The 22,073-nt window shown below is 43.1% G+C and overlaps 1 protein-coding gene across 9 annotated transcripts in view; it reads right to left on the minus strand.

Moving 5' to 3' along the window:
- The window catches only part of adgrl3.1 (adhesion G protein-coupled receptor L3.1), a 602,649-nt gene that overhangs the window by 464,354 nt on the left and 116,222 nt on the right, over window positions 1-22,073 (minus strand). For 6 of the 9 annotated variants that reach the window (XM_067983448.1, XM_067983439.1, XM_067983443.1 and 3 more), the window contains exon 2: window positions 16,888-16,997. The exons of 1 other annotated variant lie outside the window; for it this stretch is intronic. The gene's annotated coding sequence lies outside the window, so the exon portion shown is untranslated. Of the gene's footprint in view, window positions 1-16,887; window positions 16,998-17,365; window positions 17,667-22,073 lie in introns of those variants that run through there. 2 more of the 9 variants (XM_067983445.1, XM_067983441.1) reach the window with 2 other exon arrangements.

Here is a 22,073-nt window from a genome sequence, read left to right on the forward strand (position 1 = left end):
CTGATTTCTCTCTTAACTCTACTCCGGCAATCTCTATACTCTTCAAGGGATCCACTTGATCCCAGCTGCCTATGCATGTCATATGCCTCCTTCTTATTTTTGACTAGTGCCTCAATCTCCCGAGTCATCCAAGGTTCCCTACTTCTACCAGCCTTGCCCTTCACTTTATAAGGAATGTGCTTACACTGAACCCTGGTTAACACACTTTTGAAAGCCTCCCACTTACCAGACGTCCCTTTGCCTGCCAACAGACTCTCCCAATCAACTTCTGAAAGTTCCTGTCTAATACCATCAAAATTGGCCTTTCCCCAATTTAAAATTTTAACTTTTGGGCCAGACCTATCCTTCTCCATAGCTATCTTAAAACTAATGGAATTATGATCACTGGTCCCAAAGTGATCCCTCACTAACACTTCTGTCACCTGCCCTTCCTTATTTCCCAAGAGGAGGTCAAGTTTTGCCCCCTCTCTAGTCGGGCCATCCACATACTGAATGAGAAATTCCTCCTGAACACACTCAACAAATTTCTCTCCATCCAAGCCCCTAATGCTATGGCTGTCCCAGTCAATGTTGGGAAAGTTAAAGTCCCCTACTATTACCACCCTATTTTTCTTGCAGCTGTCTGTAATCTCCTTACATATTTGCTCCTCAATTTCCCGTTGACTATTTGGGGGTCTGTAGTACAATCCTATCAAAGTGATCTCTCCCTTCTTATTTTTCAGTTCTACCCATATGGACTCAGTGGGCGAACCCTCGGATATATCCCCTCTCACTACTGCCGTGATGTTCTCCCTAATCAAGAACGCAACTCCCCCTCCTCTCTTACCTCCTGCTCTATCTTTCCTATAGCATCTGTACCCTGGAACATTGAGCTGCCAGTCCTGCCCCTCCCTTAGCCATGTTTCAGTAATAGCTATAACATCCCAGTCCCATGTACCCATCCATGCCCTGAGTTCATCTGCCTTGCCCATCAGACTTCTTGCATTGAAATAAATGCAGTTTAATCTAGTCTTCCCTTGGTCTTTGCCCTGCTTTCTCAGAACATCTGTCCGGTCATGTTCTGTACACTCTCCCTTACTGCCTTTTGTTTCTGTCACCACTTTATTTCCCACTGACTTCCTGCATCGGTTCCCATCCCCCTGCCACATTAGTTTAAACCCTCCCCAACAGCACTAGCAAACACTCCCCCTAGGACATTGGTTCCAGTCCTGCCCAGATGCAGACCGTCCAATTTGTACTGGTCCCACCTCCCCCAGAACCGGTTCCAATGGCCCAGGAATTTGAATCCCTCCCTCTTGCACCATCTCTCAAGCCACGTATTCATCTTAGCTATCCTGTCATTCCTACTCTGACTAGCCCGTGGCACTGGTAGCAATCCTGAGATTACTACCTTTGAGGTCCTACTCTTTAGTTTAACTCCTAACTCCCTAAATTCAGCTTGTAGGACCTCATCCTGTTTTTTACCTATATCGTTGGTGCCTATATGCACCACGACAACTGGCTGTTCACCCTCCCCCTCCAGAATGTCCTGCAGCCGCTCCGAGACATCCTTGACCCTTGCACCAGGGAGGCAACATACCATCCTGGAGTCTCGGTTGCGTCCGCAGAAACGCCTGTCTATTCCCCTTACAATCGAGTCCCCTATCACTATAGCTCTGCCACTCTTTTTCCTGCCCTCCTGTGCAGCAGAGCCAGCCACGGTGCCATGAACCTGGCCACTGCCACCTTCCCCTGGTGAGCCATCTCCGCCAACAGTATCCAAAACGGTATACCTGTTTTGGAGGGAGATGACCGCAGGGGACCCCTGCACTGCCTTCCTACTCTTCCTCTGTCTGTTGGTCACCCATTCACTATCTCCCTCAGTAATTTTTATCTGCGGTGTGACCAACTCACTGAACGTGCTATCCACGACTTTCTCAGCATCGCGGATGCTCCAAAGTGAGTCCATCCGCAGCTCCAGAGCCGTCAAGCGGTCAAACAATAGCTGCAGCTGGACACACTTCCCGCAGGTGAAGGAATCAGGGATACAGGAAGGAGCCCTGAATTCCCACATCCCACAAGAGGAACATGACACGGCGCTGGGATCTCCTGCCATGACTTAACCCTTAAATTAGCTTAAGAACAACTACAATGTCAAGAGAAAAAAAAGGAAAGAAAAACTACTTACCACTCCCTTTAAGGAGTTTACTCCTTTAAATTGTTCTCAATTTAGAGAATGTTAACTACACTAGGGATCTTGATTCACTAAAAAATAAACGCTACTTCCTATAAGACCTGCAGACCTTCCCTTTCCTTTTACTTCAGTTACTGTAGATAAGGAGAAATACTCACCTGAACCTACTCACCAATCAGGTGCCTCCCCTGTGTCGCGTCCCGATCTGATTCCTGACGTCACTTCGAACTCGGTCGCAGCTCCGCTCCGCTCCTCTCAGCGCTCTGAAATCCCGCCTTTTATCGGACGCTCCCTCCGCTCGGCTCCTCTCAGCGCTCTGAAATCCCGCCTTCTATCGGACGCTCCCTCCGCTCGGCTCGGCTCCTCTCAGCTGTTCTCAGCGCTCTGAAATCCCGCCTTTTATCGGACGCTCCCTCCGCTCGGCTCCTCTCAGCTGTTCTCAGCGCTCTGAAATCCCGCCTTTTATCGGACGCTCCCTCCGCTCGGCTCGGCTCCTCTCAGCTGTTCTCAGCGCTCTGAAATCCCGCCTTTTATCGGACGCTCCCTCCGCTCGGCTCGGCTCCTCTCAGCTGTTCTCAGCGCTCTGAAATCCCGCCTTTTATCGGACGCTCCCTCCGCTCGGCTCGGCTCCTCTCAGCTAGTGAGCCTCTGTTATTATCCAGATTCGAAAGGGCAACTGGTGTGAGCTAAGACCGCAGTGGGTTGCAGAGGGGTGATAGAGTACGGCTGTGGAGTGATTTGTGAATAAACAGCAGGGGCCTGAGGCAGGCCCAGAGGCAGGAAGTGTTACCACAGTAAAAATATGCAGTCTTGGTAATTAAGAGGATGCGAGTTACTAATCACGACAGTCTCAGGACATCGTTGCAGGACTCCCTCGGGGCAATGTCCTCTGCCAACCGTCTTCAGTTACTTCATTAATGACATTCCCTCCACTGTATGGTCAGGAATTGGGCTGTTTGCAGACGATTCTAGTGTTCAGCTCCATTCAGAACTCCTCTAATAATGAAACTGCCCATGCCAGGCCACAGCAGGACCAGATCAATATCCAAGCTTGGGTTGACAAGTGGCAGTTAACATTTGTGCCACATAAGTGGCAGACAATGACCATACCCAATAGGAAAAGACACATCTATCCCCCTCTAGCTTCAACAGCACCACCATCAACATCCTGAGCAAGGGGGAGGGAGGTCAACTTTGACGAGAAACTTAATTGGACAAACCTTGTCAACACAATTGCCCAAGAGCAGGGTAGAGAATGGATACTCTGCAACAAGTGGCTCATCTTCTGAACCTTCAAAACATCTCCATCAACTACAAAGTTCAAGTCAAGAGTGAGATGGAACATTCACCACTTGCGGCAGCAACACTCAAGAACTTGACATCATGCAGGGCAGAGCAGAGCAGTCCACTTGATTGCGCCTCTGCCACTGGATTCGATAGCCACTCCCTCCACCACCAGCACGCTGTGGCTGCAGGAGATATCATCTAAGTCAGCAACTCACCAAGCTTATTTCAATAGCACCTCCCTCCCCTACGACCTCTACCACCGAGAAGGACAAGAGCAGTAATGTCATGGGAGCACCATCACCTCCAAGTCATATACCACCTGGACTTGGACATATAACACCACTCTATCATCGTCGCTGGCTCAAAATCCTGGAAGTCCCTACCTAAAGACATTATCGGAGCACCACCAGGACAAGGACTGCAGTGGTTCAAGGAGAAGGCCAGCACCACCTTCTCAGGGCATCAGAGATGCGCAATAAATGCGGCCTTACCAGCATTGTGCACGTCCCAAGAACAAATTAAAAACTCAGGTCAGGGCAAAGCTTTTGTTCACCAAGTTAATGGACAGGTATAGACTCATCAGTGGCAACACAGTTTATGGCAAACGCCGATAACAATGGATCTGAAAGCGTGCACGTGCTCTTGGGATCAAGAAAGGTGGTGGAGACTCAAAGCTGCCGTCATCAGCAAACATATGGAAGTTGAGCATGTGCCTGCATATCACTAAAGTCATAGTCATAGAGTCATTGAGTTATACAGCACGGATAGAGGCCCTTCGGCCCATCGTGTCCGCGCCGGCCATCAAGCCCTGTCTACTCTAATCCCATATTCCAGCATTTGGTCCGTAGCCTTGTATGCTATGGCATTTCAAGTGCTCATCCAAATGCTTCTTGAATGTTGTGAGGGTTCCTGCCTCCACAACCCTCTCAGGCAGTGAGTTCCAGACTCCAACCACCCTCTGGGTGAAAAAGTTCTTTCTCAAATCCCCTCTAAACCTCCCGCCTTTTACCTTCAATCTATGCCCCCTTGTTATAGAACCCTCAACGAAGTGAAAAAGCTCCTTAGTATCCATCCTATCTATGCCCCTCATAATTTTGTACACCTCAATCATGTCCCCCCTCAGCCTCCTCTGCTCCAAGGAAAACAAACCCAATCTTCCCAGTCTCTCTTCATAGCTGAAGCGCTCCAGCCCTGGTAACATCCTGGTGAATCTCCTCTGCACCCTCTCCAAAGCGATCACATCCTTCCTGTAGTGTGGCGACCAGAACTGCACACAGTACTCCAGCTGTGGCCTAACCAGTGTTTTATACAGCTCCATCATAACCTCCTTGCTCTTATATTCTATGCCTCGGCTAATAAAGGCAAGTATCCCATATGCCTTCTTTACCACCTTATCTACCTGTTCCGCCGCCTTCAGGGATCTGTGAACTTGCACACCAAGATCCCTCTGACCCTCTGTCTTGCCTAGGGTCCTCCCATTCATTGTGTATTCCCTTGCCTTGTTAGTCCCTCCAAAGTGCATCACCTCGCACTTTTCCGGGTTAAATTCCATTTGCCACTGTTCCGCCCATCTGACCAACCCATCTATATCGTCCTGCAGACTGAGGCTATCCTCCTCGCTATTTACCACCCTACCAATTTTTGTATCATCAGTGAACTTACTGATCATACCTTTTACATTCATATCCAAATCGTTAATGTAGACCACAAACAGCAAGGGCCCCAGCACCGATCCCTGTGGTACCCCACTGGCCACAGGCTTCCAGTCACAAAAACAACCTTCGACCATCACCCTCTGCCTTCTGCCACTAATTGTAAACAATTTTACAACACCAAGTTATAGTCCAGCAATTTTATTTTAAATTCACAAGCTTTGAGGTTTCCCCCTTCGTCAGGTGAACGATGTGAAATGAAATCCTCGAAATGAAATCGCATTTATAATTCACAGAACAATGCTTGGTGAGTGCAGACAGTTTTTTCAACTGCCCGTTGCCAAGGCAATCAGTGTGCAGACAGACAGGTGTTACCTGCCAGGTCTCACAGAATATACAAATCACCAAAAAAAAACAACAAACAAAAAAAAACAGAGATAGAGAGGTAGAAACATAGAAAAGACAGCAACTGACCCGTTATATTAAAAACAGATAACATTTGTTCGCTGGTGGGGTAACGTGTAGCGTGACATGAACCCAAGATCCCGGTTGAGGCCGTCCTCGTGGGTGCGGAACTTGGCTATCAATTTCTGCTCGACGATTTTGCGTTGTCGTGTGTCTCGAAGGCCGCCTTGGAGAACGCTTACCCGAAGGTCGGTGGATGAATATCCATGACTGCTGAAGTGTTCCCCGACTGGGAGGGAACCCTCCTGTTTGGCGATTGTTGCGCGGTGTCCGTTCATCCGTTGTCGCAGCGTCTGCATGGTCTCACCAATGTACCATGCTCTGGGGCATCCTTTCCTGCAACGTATGAGGTAGACAACGTTGGCCGAGTCACAGGAGTATGAACCATGCACCTGGTGGGTGGTGTCCTCTCGTGTGATGGTGGTATCTGTGTCGATGATCTGGCATGTCTTGCAGAGGTTACCGTGGCAGGGTTGTGTGGTGTCGTGGACGCTGTTCTCTTGAAAGCTAGGTAATTTGCTGCGAACGATGGTCTGTTTGAGGTTGGGTGGCTGTTTAAAGGCGAGTAGTGGAGGTGTGGGGATGGCCATAGCGAGGTGTTTGTCCTCATTGATGACATGTTGAAGGCTGCGGAGAACATGGCGTAGTTTCTCCGCTCCGGGGAAGTACTGGACGACAAAGGGTACTCTGTTGGTTGCGTCCCTTGTTAGTCTCCTGAGGAGGTCTATGCGATTTTTTGCTGTGGCCCGTCGGAACTGTCGATCGATGAGTCGAGCGTCATATCCCGTTCTGCCACTAAGCCAGTTTTGTATCCAAAGTGCCAAGGCACCCTGGACTCCATGGGCTCGTACCTTCTTGACCAGTCTCCTGTGGGGGACTTTATCGAAGGCCTTACTGAAATCCATGTATACCACATCCACTGCGTTATCCTCATCCACACGCCTAGTCACCCCCTCAAAAAATTCAATCAAATTAGTCAGACATGATCTTCCCTTGACAAAGCCATGTTGACTATCCCTGATTAATCCTTGCTTCTCCAAGTGGAGACTAATTTTGTCCTTCAGAATTTTTTCCAATAATTTTCCTACCACTGATGTTAGGCTCACTGGCCTGTAGTTCCCCGGCTTTTCCCTACTCCCCTTCTTGAATAATGGTACTACATTAGTGGTTCTCCAGTCCTCTGGCACATCCCCTGTGGCCAGAGAGGTTCTGAATATATGTGTCAGAGCGCCCGCAATCTCCTCCTTTGCCTCACACAGTAGCCTGGGATACATTTCGTCCGGGCCTGGGGATTTATCCATTTTTAGGCCTGCTAAAACAGCCAATACCTCCTCCCGCTCGATGTTAATATGTTCGAGTATATCACAGTCCCCCTGTCGTATTTCTCTGTCTACGTCGTCCTTCTCCATAGTGAAAACAGATGCAAAAAAATTCATTTAGAACCCCTCCTACATCTTCCGGCTCCACACACAGATTGCCATTTTTGTCCCTAATGGGCCCTATTTTTTCCCCAGTTATCCTCTTACCCTTAATATACTTATAAATCACGGGATTGGGGGTAATATTCTGGCATGGGTGGAGGATTGGTTATCGAACAGGAAGCAGAGAGTTGGGATAAATGGTTCATTTTCGGACTGGCAACCAGTAACCAGTGGTGTTCCACAGGGGTCGGTGCTGGGTCCCCAACTCTTTACAATCTATATTAACGATTTGGAGGAGGGGACCGAGTGCAACATATCAAAATTTGCAGATGATACAAAGATGGGAGGGAAAGTAGAGAGTGAGGAGGACATAAAAAACCTGCAAGGGGATATAGACAGGCTGGGTGAGTGGGCGGAGATTTGGCAGATGCAATATAATATTGGAAAATGTGAGGTTATGCACTTTGGCAGGAAAAATCAGAGAGCAAGTTATTTTCTTAATGGCGAGAGACTGGAAAGTACTGCAGTACAAAGGGATCTGGGGGTCCTAGTGCAAGAAAATCAAAAAGTTGGTATGCAGGTGCAGCAGGTGATCAAGAAAGCCAACGGAATGTTGGCTTTTATTGCTAGGGGGATAGAATATAAAAACAAGGAGGTATTGCTGCAGTTATATAAGGTATTGGTGAGACCGCACCTGGAATACTGCATACAGTTTTGGTCTCCATACTTAAGAAAAGACATACTTGCTCTCGAGGCAGTACAAAGAAGGTTCACTCGGTTAATCCCGGGGATGAGGGGGCGGACATATGAGGAGAGGTTGAGTAGATTGGGACTCTACTCATTGGAGTTCAGAAGAATGAGAGGCGATCTTATTGAAACATATAAGATTGTGAAGGGTCTTGATCGGGTGGATGCAGTAAGGATGTTCCCAAAGATGGGTGAAACTAGAACTAGGGGGCATAATCTTAGAATAAGGGGCTGCTCTTTCAAAACTGAGATGAGGAGAAACTTCTTCACTCAGAGGGTGGTAGGTCTGTGGAATTTGCTGCCCCAGGAAGCTGTGGAAGCTACATCATTAGATAAATTTAAAACAGAAATAGACAGTTTCCGAGAAGTAAAGGGAATTAGGGGTTATGGGGAGCGGGCAGGAAATTGGACATGAAGCTGAGTTCGGATCGGTCAATGCCCTGTGGGTGGCGGAGAGGGCCCAGGGGCTATGTGGCCGGGTCCTGCTCCGACTTCTTGTGTTCTTTAGATTTGTGGTTGGGATCAGATCAGCCATGATCTTATTGAATGGCGGAGCAGGCTCAAGGGGCCGATTGGCCTACTCCTGCTCCAATTTCTTATGTTCTTATAAAACATCTTAGGATTTTCCTTTATTTTGCTCGCCAGAGTTTTTTCATGGCCCCTCCTTGATCTCCTAATTTCCTTTTTAAGTAGCCCCCTGCACTTTTTGTACTCCTCTCGGGCTTCCTCCGTCCTTAGCCTTTTGTATCTGCCAAAAGCCCTCCTTTTTTTCCTAATCCATTCTCATCCAGCAAGGGTGGTCCCCCAGTGCTGGCCAACAGATGGAGGTGGTGAAGGAGATCAGCACAGTCAACAGCGTCAAGCGCTGTGGAGAGGTTGAGAAGGACGGCAACATATCATGGCCACAGTCAGATGATTCATGACATTGGCTAAAGCAGTTTTGACGCTATGATGGGCCAAAGGCAGACTGGAGAGATTCAAACAGGAATTTCAGGTGAGATGGGCACGGAGCTGAGACACAAAAAAGTACTTGAGAACTTTAGAGGAAAGGGAGTACAGAGATAGGGGCAATAATTGGAGAGAACAAATCGAGGTTGGGCTTTTTTTTTGAGTAGGCAATAGACGACACCAATTTTAAAAGGAAGCAGGATGGTGCCAAAGGAAAAGAAAGCTGCCATGAGAGCTAGGAAGGGTAGTTGAGTAATCAATGGAGTGGAAAGTAAACAAAGTTAATACTGAGCTTGTGTTCACTGGACAGCAAAAGTACCATTTCGTCCAATAAGCTAACTCCTTCCAATAAGCCACATATAATTATTACTGCCTGACGATCAGAATTACAGAAATTTATGCACATATGCACGCACACAATGCAATCTTCGCTCAGTTCTTCACTCATTATTGCATTGTTCATTAACTTTAATACAATATGTATTATACAGAATGAATGGAAGCATGCTGGGGACTGGAGAGGCAAGCAAGTAAAATACATGCAATATCTGAATGATGTCAAACTGCAAAAGCAAAACCTCAAAGCAAGTTATAGCCTTCAACACACTTGCAAATATCCATCCTTTCAGAGTTTTCCCTCTTTAAGGGTTATTTCTCACTTCTGGTATGAACCATTAACACCACACGGCTGCTGAACATTTCTGTAAAGCTCCGTTTGATACAAAGAGGGGAGTGTTTTGCAACACTATGATGCCAGACCAAGGTTGCAAAAGGGTCAGGCAACAGTATATACATCTCCTCCTACAGGAATTACAATACTGCTGTTAATATGACATATAATATTCAACTTAGGAAAGGTGCCATAATTAGAAAACCCTCAAATTCCACACATCAATCAGCTCAGTTCCATGCTGGAAGAATTAGGGATAAAATGACCTCAGAAGGTAACAATCTAAGTTATCTAATGTTCCCGAAACACACCCAATTTGAAATGATTTGCTCCAGAGTACAGATGCGCTGAAGAATAAGGATTGGTTTGATTATCAAGGCCTCCAAACAAACAGGATTGGGGAAGGGTGGGGTGCTCACTGAACAGTCAATGCAGCTGACACCGGAGGTCAGGAATCCAGCAGTTCTCCAAACTACAGGCCATGCTCTTGACCAATTCCCTCTTAGGGAAAGTTCCAATCCCAAGGCCGTGCCCTCGACAGCACCTCCCTGAAGCAGTGTCCCGTAAAAGTAATTAGATGAAAAGGCATCAGGCACAAAACAACAGTCACCTTCTGCCTTCTCCAAGGATTAATCTGTAACAAAGAATGACACCTGCACATTTTTCTTTCAATGCGTCAGTGTCTGAAACTCAATAGAGGGGAAATAAATACATTCAAAATGGTCTAAAACACATGACACCATTACAAATTAAACCAACTAAGTCTGGTGTCAGGGAATTAATGAGCTTCCCATGTAAATTGTGCATAATTTACAGTGGAGATCGTCCGTGTGCCAACAGACTCTCATGCTGAATAACAATGAACAGAGGGGCCTCAAGACATATTTCCATTTCACAATCATGCATTAGACAGGCAGTCTCCTCCTTGTCTCGAGTCACAAAGTCGGTGACCCTGAACTGGGAAGTGGGTTTTTTTTAAGGTTACATCTGCATTGCAGTTTTACTTCAGTGAAAGTAGCTTTTACTAGGGCGTTCCTCGACATCCCCGAGCTTCAATATGGAACCTGCCGGGTTACGGTCACATGTCTTGTGTATTCCCTGGAGTCAGCAGATGGTGCTGCACAATTAAGTATTTGGAATTACCCATTCTCTGCTGATAGATCTACATTGTACTGCAGTTCTTACAAAACACATGCATTTAGAGTTCTTTATCCGGGTAAGCTGTGATGTTTTCAGTGAAAAATCAGCTTGTACAATCACCTCACGCAGCTGTTTTGAAATTAACTCATTCACTGCTGAAGACAGAATTCCAATCGCACCTCCTGATCTCAGGAAGACACCAGATGGCATTCTGACTGCAGCTGTGCAGAATGGACAGAAGCTGTAGCTGATGACACCACTAGGCAAAGTAAACAACTAAATCAAAAGTTATCTTAGTTCAAAGCAAAAACAGAAAATGCTGCAAATATATAGCTGGTCATTCAGCTATTGAAGAGAAAACACAGATTAATATTTTGTGCGGTAAAACTTTTGTCAGAAACAGGAACTGAGCCCCCCAGAGAGCTCAATGCCAATGACCACCTCAGTAAAAGGAATCTGCATTCAACTCTTGCACCCATTGTTCCTTCTCTTCTCCCCAGCCGTATCTTGTTCAGTTCTATAAGTGGAGCTTGTTTATTTAACCAATTTCTGATGAAGGATTTACACCTAAAACATTAATCTATCTTTTCTATTGCAAGCAGTTTTTGTTTTTATTTCAGATTTCCCACATATATAGTTGTTTTTTTAAAAATCTTTCATTCAGAGTAACATGGATATGGATACTTGTGTAGGTTAAAAGGCACCAAGCCAGCTCATGGCTTCCACAGACCACGCACAATCTATCCAATTAGATACCCCACCTATTCATTCTCAAGAGGGAAAGTTCTGCGTAAATATTCCCCAGCCCCCAAAGGTAATCAAGGAAAACCCCAGAATACTTTTCTTCTTCATCCTTCGCCCCTGAAGGCATTAACACATCAGAGTAAAGCTGCACAGGTGCCTCAGCCCTCTGCTACTCACCAAGTGGCTATTTTTATGCATGATGCTTGTCCCGACCAATGAGCATCAGTTAGTTATTCCATGGCGTCGAGGCATCACTTTGGAGTCTGATCCTACGAGGCGCTGAGCATCCTTTCACAAATTCACATTTATTTTTGTCAATTTACGCATTAAAATGGGTTATTTTGTGGATTTTGAAAATGCCACAAGGAGGGGGGGGGGGGTGGGGAGTAAAGGAAATTAAATTGCAATTATGTCCTCAGGACACCTCAAAGGTAGGCAAACACAACAGCCAATTTGCACTGAATAAGGTCCCACAAACTGCAAGCGGTAAGTGAGCAGTTAATCTGTTTTTAGTGATATTGGTTGAGGGATAAATGTTGGCCCGGGACAACAGGAGAGATCTTCAAATAGTGCCATGGGATTTTTTACACCCATTGGAGGGCAGGTGGGGCCTCAGTTTAACATTTCAGCTTAAAGACAGCACCTCCAACAGTGCAGCACTCCCTGAGTACTGCACTTGATTATGTGCTCAAGTCCTGGACTGGAAGTTGAACCCATGACTTTCTGACTCAGTGGAAAAAGTGCTACCAACTGAGCCAAGCTGACATTTGAACACAAACTATCCACCAATTTCAAGTCCAGAGAACGATGCGTATGCTCAGCGACTGGGTGGGGGGGGGGGGGGGCGGGGGAAAGAGAGAAAGGGAAGTACAGAGCAGCAGTTAGCAGCTTATTGAATGTCTCCTGAGCTAGGAAATGAGGCTAAAAGACACGGTGTTCAGATCATCAACTACACACCAGAAAAGAAATGGAGGGGGTAATATTGATCCTCGGTGAAAAGTACAAAGCGGGTGATGAATAATCGGCAGCCCATTTTACACTCCGCCCGATTTTCTTTTTCAGACTTCAGTGCATGAGAAATTCGGATGGGGTGTAAAACGGGCTGCCAATTCGCTATTTCCCATTTAGCGCCATCATCAAGGACCAATTTCGCCCCCTAAGTCTCATACTGTTTGATATGCATCAGTTTCGGTTGAGTGTCCACTGCATATCGGGGAGGGAAGAAGCAGAACTTGGGAAACAGATAAAAAGATAAAAGCAAAGGTTACTAAATCTTTCTTTCTCAATCCAGTCAAGATAATTCTTAAATTGCAATACAAAACTAGTGGACTGTCTTGTTCACTCATCTAAATATATTGATTGAAGTGCAGAAAACAAGTCACATGATGTTGAGCTTCATAATTATAATGAAGTAATTTTGAAGCATTTACTTTAATATTTAAAACCATTCATTCCACAGGTTTTGATTTAAACATATCAAATTAACACAGAAAGTGAAAGTTTCAAATTTGCTAATGTCATCATTTTAGCTTGATACTGTTTTTATTGAACCAATGGAGGAAATTAAGATTTTTTCCTCAAAAAGTTTCACTGCAGTCTAGAGATGAGTGATCGCAAAACAGTAATCTCATTTGAGGGGTGCTAGAATGGCAAATCATTTGAGTGAACCTCAAATAACTTCTCATGTTCATCAGAACCCAACCCCCCCCAAAAGGTAACATGTCTACCCTGTAGTGCACTAACATAACACAAGTGACTGCACTTCAAAAGTAAATTATTGCATGTGAGGTGCTTTGGAATGTTTGAGATGTACGAAAATGCTGTATAAATGCAGGTCCTTCTTTCGAATCATGCCCAGCTATCCATTTCCGTCAATTATGTTGCCAGTATTTATTTTGGCCTGGGGGGTGGGGGAAGGGGGGGGAAGAGAAAAAATGGCTGTTAATCCAGTTTTCATTTTTGAAATGATGCCAGTGATGGGCATTACTGCCAGTGTGCTCCACATAAAATTGATCAGCAAAATCCACACTGCAGGATTAACTTTACCAACATGAACAATTTGCTCATCCAGTTCATTATCAGGGAACAAAATTAATTCTACATTAGTGTGTTGAACTTTAGGGGATAAATAGAATTAAAACCTTGCTGCAGACAGTTTGGGGGCTGCACTAGTCGAAGTCCACAAATCAGACTGCGTATGTTTTTTGACTGCAGATGACAGGAGAAGAATAAAAATTTGACATCAAAAGTCTCACCAGCAGATCCTCAATTTTCTAGTATAATCCAAGTTCCATTACATTGTTTGATCCATGGCTAACTGGGTAAAATAAAGCCAATACTACAGACATGGGGCATTAGCTTTGGACATTTAGGCAATGATTTTCCATGCTCCTTCTGCAAATTTTTGGGAAGGCAATTGGGTTGTGGGCATGCACATTTATTCCTGTCCATTTTTGCGTCCCTCAATTTTCCTGCTGGAAGTGACTTGGGATGTACACTATGTCCACCCATATATCAGCAGGAAGATTGTAACTTCATAGAAGCACATCATCTCACGTATATTTTGTACCACAGAAACACCAGATGCCAGGGATGCTTGTTCGCCCCTGGCACCCAGCATTGCTGTGGGCAGCGTAGAGGTCTTGAGTGGCTGTCACTAAAGCCTACATGATCGATCACTGAGCAACATAGAACAGCATCTCAATGTTCAAACTGCAAAGGATGACCTCACATGAGATATATATATATATATATATATATATATATATATAATATATATATAAAAAAATGTAAAAAGGGAATAATTTTGTTGGAGATTTTGCTACCATTAAATATGTACACACCCCCGGCGATGCCCATCAAATAAACTTATGCTTTCTGGCTCAGGTCAGACAATGGGCAGGAATGAGAACCTTGGTTCATTTTCTTCTCCCTCACTCCAACAGGAATGACTGAGGCAAATTTCTCGGTCTTCATGTTCAGGTGTCGTATTTTGTTCTCCCACTTCCTTCTCTTATAACGATACACCTCAATTTTGTGGTCTCAATTCTTCCTCCATTCCCTCCCTGTCCTCAGCTCCATGTCTTAGTCACCTTCCTGTCCTCTCCAAATTCCACCCTTTCTGACACTCTACCTCCCATCTCCCATATCAGTGCATCCAGCATCCCATTTTCTCAGGCCCTCACTCAGCGAGAGGGGGAGCCTGGTGAATCTAGTAGGTTGTAGAGGCATAGCCGGTCTCCCTGGCACTATTAAAATGTTCGATTAGCATGAAAACATGAAGTAGGCAGGAGGCTGGGACAAAGGGAAAAATAAAATAAAACCACTTCTAAAAGTTCAGTGATGTTTTAAAAGGATGGGAAACTGCTAACCAGTGGATGAATAAGATTTACTATGCTTCTACCAGCAGCAGCATCATATTCAAGGTTTCTGTTAAATACAGGAATCCCAATAAATCTGGGACAGCTGTATTAGCAAGGGAAGAACACAGACATGTGCATTGATTTGAACTACTTGAATCTTGTACACCACAAGCATGGAGAATCTGCAGCCCCCATTACCCTGAACAACTGGAAGCAGCTGCCATGAGCAGCTTGCAAGAGGAGAAAATAAAACCGTCTCAATTTTTTTTTCCACCTCTCCCTCATTTTGCTACGAAATGAAAGATTAATTGACAAACTTTCCACAGATCTCATTCTTGGATAATGTATTCACCACATCCATAATATTCATAAGCAATGTTATTGTCAGAGAACCTTTGCCTTCTCTCAGAATCTTTTCTTTACCAAAAGGTCAGTCAATTCTACGTTTATTAACTGCAAAGATTAAAAAGAATCTCTATTTCATAACCACTGGAATTTGAAGACTAATTCTAAGAGGACATGTGTGGATAGAATTTCCAATGACTGCTATTAAAATTTGGCAACCAGTGTATGTTGAATTCATCACCGAAGACAGGAATGCTTAGTGGCAAAAAGGGAAACAAAAATCATGACACCTGAACTCGAAGAGGACAAGGAAGAAAATATATGTTAGAACGGGCTCATCAATTCCTCACTGTTTTGTGAAGGAAATTATAGTACTGCCTAGTGCAATAATTTTTACTGCACATTATGATCGCACAAGAATTAATCTTCATTGCATATGAAGAACATGAAGCATCAAATAGATCATCCCATGACACGTTGATAAACAGAGTTCAAGAATTAACCAAAATAGTTGTTGCAGGGAATATACACATCAGGTCAATCAGCATATCAAAAAAAATTCAGGTTAATGTTTCAGGTGAATGCCTCATCCAAGCTGAATGGGCTAATCTTCCCCTTCATTGCCCCTCTCTGCTTTTAGATTTCAGCTAGAATTCATATCCATTTGGTCACGATACATTATCATTTTGAATGATGAATCCACCAAATTCTGAGAGCTGAACTCAAAGTGCTGCTGAACAATTTGACGAGTAATATAGAAGAAATGGCTGAGCCTGTTGAAAATTTAAAAGGAACGCAAAGATTTAAACCCCTCTTATGTAAATGTGCTGAATGACTTTGTTATCTTCTTTGGTCAAAAGAATTGCTGAGGAGCAGATACAGCTCATCGTAAAGAGATCAGAAGCCAAATATGTGGAAAGTTCTTACAAAGATCTAGATTTGAATTGTCCCTCCTGTTGACACTGACGGGAAAATGGCCCTAAAAAGAAACAGTAAATCCTGTACAATATTATTGGATCGTATGAACTAATTCTTGAAAACTGAACATAGAGCAAAACCTATAATGCAGAAGCTTTACTGAAACTTTAAAATCAATTAACTGTATAAAATATCAGCCTTCTCGATGTGCGTTGGAACATTTCAGATCCAGCAATAACGGGTGCATTCAGCTCAAGTGCTTGCCATCTTGATGGGATTAGTATTGAAAACATAGTTCAGGAAAGGCAGTTCAACATATTGTCCCTATTCTCCTCAAAAGCATATCTTCAATCTGAAAAAAAATCAACTCTTCAATATTTTGGGGAATGACTGATCTCTGTTCATATTGATATTAATACCAGACTATACTTGGCACATTTTTCCCATTACGCATTGCTGCCTGCTGGCAAAATTCCCCGCAGTTCTAGGTTGAATCTCAGCTGTGAACTATGAATGAGAAATTCAGTGGAATAATTTAAGAGTAACCGCATTTCAACAGTGAACCCATTAGCTAAATCAGAATTGCACCAGTGCTTACACGAGGGATTTAAATTTACATCAAAGATCAAAACAAAAATGGTTAAACCGTTACACGCCAAAGAAAAACCCCTGCAACTTGTGGAGACCAAATTCCAGTACAGTGCAGCAACGCATTACAGACTGAACAACAGCTAATCAGACCCCACAGACAACGGCTTCTCCCAACTGCCCTGCCACCATAAAAAAAAGAGTAACTCCAATTAGCCTTGCTTGGTTGATTTATACACACAGGATTATGGGATCAAACCCTGATGTATTTAAAATCTGCAGACCCCCTGCAGCCACACTTCCCATTTTTCCGATTTAAAATTAGAAACAATCGACCTCCTCATTTCTAACAGATCAATTTCAAAGGAGTTTTGTTTTGTACACTCAACAATTCCTCTTGTGTATTTAATAAATGAGCAATACTGACCTCACTCTCAATTGATCGAAATTGTTAACCAAGCAGAAAGTCAGCACCAAATCGTCAAATCAATTCCTTAGCAGCCGAAACAAAACTGTTCTGGGATCAATGAAGGACACCTGAAAAACATGGAGGTGTAGAGTTTAATTATCTCAAAGTACATTTTTGGTGTGTGATGAGATGCACTTGAAATGTAAAAATTTAGTAGGTGGCCTATTTGAATCTTAAATTTTTAAAAGTCGAGGAACTGCCATGATACACTGCGAACTTTTGTAACAGAAATAAATTCCACTAGTAATAAAATTCCAACACCCTTTTATGGGAGGACATTTTTTAAAAAAATCCAAGATGAGAGAATTTGAAAGATACGATTCAAATTTTTGATTTAAAAACCACCACCTGGTTATTAATTCTGAAATAGTAATATACAGAGGAAAAAAAAATCAAAAAATAATCACATTAAGACACAGTTAAAAATATAACATACTCCATTAGAATGGAAGGATATCTGTGCCTGTACAAGTGGCAAGGTTGATGGCTTAGTCAGGTGCCTTTTCACAACGCCTGCATTTAAACACAATCATTCTTCGCACCTACACGCAGTGTCAAGAAGTGAATTTCCACAACACCAGACATTAGAACACCCTTGTTTAAAGTAAGTAGAACTGACTCGATGTGGGGGTCCTACTTGCATTGCATTAAGGCTGCAGAAGGGTAGGAAAACATAGCAAATCCTCTCTTATTTTGTCCACATCAGTTTGTCAGAGCAAAAACAGATCTTCATTTCAACAGTTGAAATAAGACCTGCTTTTTTTTAAAAAAAAAGCAAAGTACAAAGTACAATGAAAATGATTTTCTATTCTGTGAATGATGAACCATTAAATCATGACAGACCTTTGTGTCTGCCTTCAACGGTAAATGGTGAAAGAACCAGGCTACGTGAGAAACGAAAGCAATAAAGAAGCTGTTTCGCATGCTAGAGGAATAAAATGCTATGACGAAAAGCTAGGGCAATCTTATCAGCTGTCAGGCGATGTGCAAAAGTCAGGGAACGATACCCCTGCAAAAGACAGGGCCCAATGACGCTCAGGTGAATTTTTCAAAGCACAAAAGGCACCTCAGAAGCACAGTATTTTGCTGCTTTACCATCTCACTTTCTCCAATGTAAGGGAAAATATCATTTGAGTAGAACATAAATTAAAATCTTCACAAACTTTAGAGGTCGTGTTAATGCTCTCAGAAGGCCAGAGACCCACAGATAGCAACGAGTCATCTTTAGTTGATAAACTTTCATCCATCTCTAGTTTTGAATGTGGAGGAAAAACAATAGGAACTAGTAATCTTCCTATTGTTCCCCCACATTGAAAACTAGAGACAGATGAAAGTTTACGAACTGAAGAAATTAATGTGGTTTTATCAGCTCACAATCCTTTAAAACATTAAAACATCAACAGTGGTCATGCTGATACATGAGAGGATACTAGTTTACTAAGTTCCTCTGAAGAGAGTCCATGCATCTTTCTCATCAAAGCACGGCTTCAATCCACAATCTCAGTTAGCACTTCAAAAACTGCGTTTTGCAACGTGCATCTTGCCTATCAGTTTGTTGTATTATAGCTATAATAAAGCATTTGGCCAATCAGGTTTTTCCCTTTCAGAGCAGGGTACAAATCAGCTAAATTTTCACTCAACTACTGCCAAGTTATGTCAGACTTGGTAGTTTATGTATCAAAAGTCAAAAATTCAATTGATTAAAACTACCCAACCTAACAGTAGATGTTCTCTGACAGAACTGCCCCTTATTTCTGCTAAACTTAGTGGCAAACAGGAACCAATGCAGGTGATTGGATACGGTCACTGCATAGATCTTGGGTGCACGCATTAATGTGGAGATGAGATGAAAACATTACAAATGCTGACAGGCCTGCTGTACATCTCAATCACTGTCTGTCTATCCAAGAGACAGCAAAGCATGCTTGCAGTGGTCTGTTTGGCCTTTTTTCACACATTGCTCTTGTGGATCCATGAATTTTGAAAAATGGCATCCACTTTACATTTGTGATGAGATGAAGCACCTCAACAAAAATGTACTGCAAGGGTCAACTGCACTGCCCAGAAACTTACACTGTCCTGGCTACCCTGCTTATTCTTGACACCAACCCTTCATTTCTTTTCTCCACAGTGCATTCTTGTCTTCTCAGCACTCTGACACAGTTGATCTACATGCTGGGCGTCATACTTCGGACTGGATTACAGCTGCTAAAACTATCTGATCCTCTGATTTAATAGTTAGGCCTTTCATCGCGCCTTACCTCACCCTAGCTTCAAACCAGGCCATCAGCAGAGAGTGAAAGACAACACCTCACAACACTATATTGCTGTTTTCTTAAAAAGGGAAAAAAATAACTTTCCCCCACCACCCAAATCTTCTGATTCTCCTCAAACACAGATATATGGTCTCAGATATGGCCTGTACAGTTAGTGTTGGTGAGTTTCTGTACTATAGAATGAACCATAACTGAGCCTGAATCCCATCATCATGCAACATCAGGCACAGGGCAAAAAGGCCAACTGCAATTTCTTCACCACCATCCTGTTGAAGGTTCACTAACTCAGACCAGTAATTGAACCTTGGACCTTCCTGGTCTGATGGCAATGAGCCATTGGGGAAATTGTTTAATTGTTTGTACCACCCAGCTTATCTCTCTTTCATACAAAATGGCAAACCACCTCTCAACCTAACAGTGTATCCAATATCAAACACGGGCCTGGACCCTGCTCCCAGATATTTATTCCATTGATTTTGTCCACTACACATCAGGCCACCTTAATTTAATCGAAACTACAGTACAGAAACAGGCTGTTCAGCCCAACTGGTCTGTGCCGGTGTTTATACTCCACACTCGCCTCCTCCCTCCCTCCTTCATCTAACCCTATCATGATAACCTTCTCAAGAGTAAAATACTGCAGATGCTGGAAATCTTTCTCCACAGATGCTGCCTAACTTGCTGAGCTTCTTCAGCATGTTGTGCATGATATCCTTCTATTCCTTTCTCTTTCGTAATTAAATAGCTTCCCCTTAAACACATTTATGCTATTTGCCTCAACTATTCCTTGTGGCAGCGCGTTCCACATTCTTACCACTCCTTGGGTAATGAAGTTTCTCCTGAATTCCCTATTGGATTTATGAGTGACTATCTTATATTTATGATCTCTAGTTTTGGACTCCCCCACAGGTGGAAACATTTTCTCTACGTCTACCCTATCAAACCCTTTCATAATCTTAAAGACCTCTATCAGGTCACCCCTCAGCCTTCTCTTTTCCAGAGAAAAAAGCCCCGGCCTGTTCAGCTTTTCCTGATAAGGAAATCCTGATCAGTTCTGGTATCATCCTTGTGAATCTTTTTTGCACCTTCTCCAATGCCTCTACATCCTTTCTAGAATATGGAGACGAGAACTGTGCACAATACTCCAAGTGTGGTCTAACCAAGGTTCTCTACATGTCAAACATAACTTCTCTGCTTTTCAATTCTATCCCTCTAGAAATGAACCCTAGTGCTTGATTTGCTTTTTTTTTAATGTCCTTATTAACCTGCGTCACTACTTTTAGTGGTTTGTGTATCTGTACCCCGAGATCCCTTTGCTCCTCTATCCCATTTAGACTATTATCCAAGCAGTATGTGGCCTCCTTATTCATCCTACCAAAATGCACCACCTCACAATCATCTATATTGAAATTAATTTGCCAATTACACACCCATTCTGCAAGTTTATTAATGTCCTCTTGCATTGACACATTCTTCCTGTATTAACTACACGCCCCAATTTGATGTCGTCTGCAAATTTTGAAATTGTACTTCCAATTCCCGACTCCAAATCGTTAATGTAAATTGTGAACAACAGTGGTCCCAGCACCGATCCCTGTGGAACACCACTTCCCACGTTTTGCCAGTCTGAGTAGTTACTCTTAACCCCTACTCTGTTTTCTGCTTGATAGCCAAGTTGCTATAAATTCTGTTACCTGTCTCCTGATTCCACATGAATCTACAATGCAATACCTTATTGAAGGCCTTTTGAAAATCCAAATATTACATCTACTACATTGAAGAAGTAACAGAGTAGACAAAGAATTCAGTAAGGTTGATCAAGTATGATTTTCCCTTCTGAAATCCATGCTGACTGTTCTTTATTATATTTTTGTTCAAGATGTCTTTCTATTACATCTTTGAGTAAAGATTCCATTATCTTTCCTACCACTAACGTTAAGCTAACTGATCTATAGCTCCCTGGACTTGTTCTATCTCGCTTTTTAAATGTAGGAACATTAGCTGGCCACATTTTTATCACACATTTCTTTACAGACCTCATCTACAGATTTGTTGGGGGGAAATTCTTCCTGCATTAACAACTACTTCCGGACTTGTTGAAAGATGAAGTGTTATATTAGATACCCTCATGAAAGATAGTTATATTGACAGTTTCCATCGTAGCCCAAGATCAATATATTGATGAAATGATGCATCACTGCAGCAGAGCCAACCATTCTTTCTAATTAAAAAGTGACATACGTACTTTTGTATTACAGGCTTTTTTGCAGAGATTGCCACAATCAAATTCTGAAGAAAATAGTTGAGAAACTTTATGAAAAAGGCATTTCTCAATAAAGGCTTTCGCTTTGACTTTTCCATCTTTGCTCCTGCAGTGCATGCTGGGATTAAGTCTCTGTCAACAGATTTCCCAGTAGGCTGTCGTGATAACACTTCTCAAAACTAATCCCTTTTTAGAGAAAACTACAACTTATATAGAACACAGGCTTTTCTGTCAATTTGTGTAAAATGGGGGCAACATAAAACATGTAATTTTTAAACCCCTCATTTAATCAAAAAAATACATCTGAACAGAAGCTATTACAAATGCAAACAAACATTCTTTCCTTCCCCCCCAAACATACACACACAGAAAATAAATGAGTAAATCTCATTTTTTCCCTTGAGTGCAGTTGGCTTTTTATTCAAATTAATGTTCCTCAAAAAAGGTTTAGTCATGCTGTCTGCCATCTTAGAGAGAAGCTGATTACTAATACACATTATGAGTCAATTATTGATAGCTGTGGCTCAATGAGATGCTGGCTTTAAAACACAGACTTGTTTACAGCTTCAACAGACAGCAGTCACTGAAGGGTGGAGAAAGCACAA

Source organism: Heptranchias perlo, chromosome 4 (genome assembly GCF_035084215.1).
Source record: "Heptranchias perlo isolate sHepPer1 chromosome 4, sHepPer1.hap1, whole genome shotgun sequence".
NCBI classification, from domain to species: domain Eukaryota; kingdom Metazoa; phylum Chordata; class Chondrichthyes; order Hexanchiformes; family Hexanchidae; genus Heptranchias; species Heptranchias perlo.